The sequence below is a fragment of the Oxyura jamaicensis genome, chromosome 20 (assembly GCF_011077185.1).
Source record: "Oxyura jamaicensis isolate SHBP4307 breed ruddy duck chromosome 20, BPBGC_Ojam_1.0, whole genome shotgun sequence".
Taxonomy (NCBI): Eukaryota; Metazoa; Chordata; class Aves; order Anseriformes; family Anatidae; genus Oxyura; species Oxyura jamaicensis.
This window is the reverse complement of record NC_048912.1, coordinates 648,056-653,716: the sequence shown is the minus strand read 5'-3', so window position 1 is coordinate 653,716 and position 5,661 is coordinate 648,056.

The following is a 5,661-nucleotide window of genomic DNA, read 5'->3' as shown; positions in this document are numbered from 1 at the left end:
CCGCCGGGGACCCCCAAGGCCGCAGCCCTGACCCGCGCAGTGGCTGCGGGGCGAGCGGCCCGAGCCCGGGCACGGCCGGCGGACAGCGCCTTGTGGCGGCCCCCGCGCCGTGAGGGCCCCTCTGGGCCTCGGCAAGCCCCTCGGGACGCCCGCCCCGGCCGCAGGTGGGCGGGAGCCGCCCGCAGCCCCCGGCCGGGTAGGGGGACGCCGCGGTGCCCGCACTGACCCCTCGGTCCCTTCCCCTGCGGGCGCTGCCCGGGGGTCGCCGCCATCTTCTCTGCAAGCTGCCGCGGCCCCGAGGCGCTCGCAGCCGGTGCCTGGGGACCCCTCGGCGCGGGCTCACCCGGGGCGGAGGAGCCCTCTCCGCGAAGAGGCTCCCCGGAGGGGCCGGTGACGGGCGCAAAGGCGCCTTGTGCAGCGCGGTGGCGAGGAGAGGCCTGATGGGCTGGGGGCTGCTTCGCACGCGTGGGTGGGGGAACCGTTGCCTCCCTTTCGAAGACAGCCTTACCCGCGGGTCTGCCCGGGGACACCGGCACCCTCACCAGCTTTGCCCCAAAGCCACCGAACAGAACTGTGGTGTGCAGTCACGGAGCTCTGCTGTGTTGGGTCAGGCAGTAGCACCCACACCAAGAGCTGTTTTTCTTACTGGTGACAGAGGCTGGTGGGCAGCATGGCTCCGGTTCGATGGTCCTGATGCTGTATCTCCAAGCAATGTGTCCTGCAGCAGGTGGTGAGAGGCAGAAAAAGCGGTGTGCCCGCTGCACTGGATGTTGGGACGAGTCCTTCCACAGGAGACAGGATTCTCTGCATTGTCAACCAGCCAGATGAGCGACCCTTTGCCTGGGACAGCCCTGGAGGCTGTGAGTTTAGTATCCCATTCTGTAAAGCAATAAAAGGCATTTCCTGCCTGAAGCTTAAAAAAAAAAAAAAAAAAAAAAAAAAGTATAAGACCTTTTCTACCACATAGGAGCTTGCAGGGTACAGAGTCCATCCAGGAACGTGCATCATATCTTGCAAACCTTTATTAACATGGGAAAACTGAAGTATCATAAAGAGACATCGCAGAAATGTCTGATTTTCTTCTGACAGCCATTGCTTTAATCAGAAAGTGATTATCTCCTTGCATTAAACAAAAGAAGCACATGGCTCTTACTATTTAAAGCTAGTAAAATAATCAAAAGTCCTTCATGGAAATTAAGACTTTGATCCTGAAAAAAATGTATGGTTAACATTAGCAACTTGAGTAAATTCTGTCTTCAAGAGGAGTGCGCAGGCCCATGGATCTGCACAGCTGGATCCAGCCCTTGCAAACCCTCCTGACACTGGCTGTATGCAGATTACTGCTAAATACCCAGTATAAATGACATGAGAAGAGGAAAACATTTTTTGCAAAACCTTCTGATGCGGTAACCTCAAATCGCATTTGCCACTCTAGCTGGCAACACAAGAAAAAAAAAAATCTGTTTTTTTTAAATTGACATGTAAATCTGTTACATTTAAAAACAAACAACAACAACAACAAAAGTTATTATGTGGCTTATATTTATATCAAATATTTTGGTGGATGGAAAACTTTAAGTAGATTGTTCACTTAGCGTTTGTGGTTCAAACACTGCCTGCTGAAGGACAAACATTTAGTAATTCTTTGCTAAAGGATTTTTCTGTTTGTCCTTCTTCATGTATGTCTTCTGTTTCTGGGACATGGGGCCCTGCCTCTCCTCCTGCCTCTCTTCCCTAACAGGAGGCACCATAAAGGTCTGAGAAGAAGCGTGGGGGGACAAAGTCATGAAGAGTGGGGCTAGGTGAGGATACAATGGACACGAGCCCATAGTCTAGGCTTGCAATTGTGCTGGCATTTTTGGTTACAGGCGCAATGCTACCTTGATATTGGGACCAGTGTGTGGCAGCTGGGGTGCATGCACATTGTCCCAGAGCTCAAGCTCACTTCCCAGTCCAAAACCTTGTGAATAAAGGCCCTGGTGAGTAACCCTTTCACAGCTGCTGAGAAATTCCCTCAGTAATACCAGCAGATGAGATGGGGCATCAGCCATGGATTGGCAACAAGGAACATTGGGCACGTTTGATTTTCTGTCAGGGGGTTTCTCTCTGCCATGAGCCTTTCACATTACAGTAGATGTTTCCTGGGCTTTGTTTTACTCTGTTCATGTCTTTAGAGTTGGAAATTAAAAGACTTCTTCGGTATCTGAGAATTACCTTTCTTCCACATTTTTCTTTATACTTTCCTCTATGCAAGGACACACTTTTTCACCTGGATGCATTTAACCTCCTCTTACCAGTCTGATCTTCCCATAAAAGCTAATGCACTTCCCCATCTAGCACACAGATCATAATGCAATTCTAAAAAATTCCTGTTTTCCACCAAATCCTGCTGTGTTTGTCCTAGTTACAATCTTAATGTAAACTTGTCCTTTTTCTGTTTGCTTGTTTCTGTATATGTTATCTACATTAGCACAGAGCACATGCCGTAAACCGTAACAAACAATAATAAATAGGGCATTATTTTTCAACAAGTGAGTTTTCTGAAAGTTCGGTATTTTCTGGAAGCACACTGAGATCTGCTCCAGCCATTCAAGTGCTTTAACTTTCTGCTCTGGGCTGAGGGGTTCCATGTAGATAACCTTACTGTGTCTATCACACATGGAGCTGCAAAAAAACACCCTTCCTTCACTACCAGCTTGCCATCTTCCACATCCATTTAGTACTTCATAACATGCTTCTCTTATGCTTCTGCTCACTGTTGCAAAAGGCCAGAACTGGCACAAACCCTGCATGATTGAAAAGAATCTCCGTGCTATCAGTGGTGGAAATAGCTTTGCCATGAGTGTAAGGAAGTAAGGGGAAGATAGAGCTGAAGGGACACCAGGGTGAAAGGACACGACCGAGGACCCTCATGAGACATCTTTGCTTAAGGCCAGTAGCTGGAGGGCCCCAAAGGGGGTTGGCTGCCCGGTACATTGCAGCTGGTGGAAGACCCTTGGCTCTGGCTGCCAATGTGTAGAGCAGGAGACTGAGAGGCACCTGATGGTGAGAAGGGAATAACATGATGTGCGGGGACTGTGAGAGGAAAGGAGGGGCTTTCCCCAGTTGGACTTTGCAGTCCGAGGAAGCTAGTGGGGAGCTACAGAGTGCACCTCAAGCACCACTGCCCTGGTACCCTGCTGTCTGCATGTGCAGCCTCATCTCTGCAGCAGTGTGAGCTATAGGCAGATCTCCAGAACATAGCACAGCTCAGCCAAGCTTCGTATACAGCCTGGATCCGCCCTGTGTAGCCTGAATATTTCTAGCTCTTGCCTGGCCTTGGTACACCACAACTGAGACCACAGATTTATCAGGCCAGATCTGGCCTGTCATTCCATGTTTGTAGAGCTTCTCCCCAGGAAGACCCTACTTTTGGTTTGGATTTCAAAGCTTTGCTGCAGAATGAATGATGCCTACTAATACAATGTTACCTGCTGAGCGGTCACGGTGAAGAATGAGAACTATTTACAGCACATAAAGAAGCTGTATTTGGGCTTTGTCCTCATCCACAGACAGAACAGAGAAATGCATTTGATATCAGGATAATCGAGATTACAGTTATACTTACATGCATTTTTATATTACAGTATTTTAAAAGGAAAGATACTGTAAGGAAAAAGAAGGTAGACTCGTGGCTTGTACTGACTTGGACAGAATGATTTCTCCTCTAATACCGGTGTAGCACTCACTTATAGAGAGAGAAGGGAGAAGACCTGTTGTGTTGTGAGTGTAATCACTTTTGATCCCGGACTGTAGCTATCTAGGATTTTGTTAATCTGTGAGTGAGCGTGGTGAAAAAGAGAGAGGTGGGCAGCTGGCTGCAAACCCGACAGCTAGGCTGGGGATGCCCTGGTGTTAGCATCTCCCTGCCTTCGTGGAGGTGCTGGGGGACAGTCGTGGTGGACAAGCAGCCTATAGGCAGCAGGAAGAGCCATGACTGTCAAGTAGCTGTGGTCACACAGGACTTTGTGACAGGCTCAGCTCCAGAAAACAATCCGCATCTAAAAATGTTCTGGCCACTGGAGGGCCCTTCGAGGGCAGCGCGTTTTGGTGCTTGAGAGCTACAGCTGTGTAATGCCTTCTGCCCTCTGCACCAGCCTGTTTCATTTCCATGTGGTACCTTGCCTCTCTGGAAGTTCTCTCTGCCTGCCAGAGCTCTCCTTTCTCTGGCCAACATGCAGAAGTCCATCACAGAAGTTGGAAAGATCTTTCCCAGACTGTTATGAAAACACCTGTATGCTGCAGGAGCTCTTCCCACTCCACCTGATTCGTCCTAAAACTTCAAAATTTGCAGCATCTTTGATACGTGATAAATACAGTTTTGTCGTTCATGAAAGAGATGAACATTCCTGAGAAGAAACCCACCACTTCAGCTGGCAAGATGCTGGCAGCGCTGCACAGGGCAAGGCAAGATCACAGGGCAGACACGGGACCTGTGTCTTCTGCCTTTGTGGGCCCCTTGTGGCCCCCAGGCCTGAGGCATTAAGTGGTGTGGGGAGCAGGAGCAAGGCTGACAGGGAGAGGTGGCAGAGTATGGACAACCATGCAGAGACACCCAGGGAGCTGCTCCCATACCTGTGCTGAGTGGCAGCAGGGGCCTCCAGCCCTTCCTCATTCCAGGCACCACCAGGAGTGTGGCTCTAACAACCACAGTGAGCTCAGCAGCGTTTCACCCAGCCCAGGCTGGTGGAAGCAGTGCAGGCTCCAGCCTGTCCCCATGTCCATGCACCGAACAGGAAAATGATGGGAACAGAATGGCATGGCAGAGAGGCCAGAGCATCCTTATCCCCCCTGGATGTCAACCTTGGCCTTGTCCCTCCTAAGGCTTTTATATGCAGTGTTCTGGGCTTGACACACACAGGTCAACAGAGGTATCTAGAGCTAGCAAAGTATTGCTTGTTAACTGTACTCATTAATAGCATTGAACCTATGTGAGAAACCACTGATTGAGCCAACGCTTAGTGCCAGATCCTGTTATCAGCTTATTCCAGTGTAAAAAACTGCATATGTCGATGGAGAGCAACACAAATGTGAACCGAAACAAGTGGATTGCTTTTGAGACCATAATAGTTACATTTGGCAAAGGCATCTGTGTATTTTTTTGTTCTCTTTTAATATCTTATTTATTGTTTTCTCATCCATCCTGTATTTTGTGTTCTGAGCTCCTCAGACACTTTGATGTAAAAGTTTCAGGACAAATTCTGCTTCAGAGTTGTTAGATGCCTGCAATAGTTGGGCTGAAATCAACGCAGATACTGTGCACCCACATCTCCAGATATGGCCCTTTATTTCACAATGTCTATCTTACCTGTACAAAAGAACTTTGTGGTGCCACAAATTAATTTGATCAAATCTCCTCACAACACATTGACTCAAAGTACCAGAGACGCTGGGCCAATTACCTTATGAAAGGTTTCAGTACTGAATACATCTGTGCTACACTGATGCCATTTTAAACAGAGAAAATGGGCAATAATACAAAATATCTTTTTTTCTCTTAGCCATTATTTAGGGGACTAAGACCCATCTTCCAATTATTCTAAATTTTCTCTTTTTTTTTTTTTTTGCAATATAGGCCATGATACAACAGAGCACTTAAGAACATGCTTTATTTTAAGATTC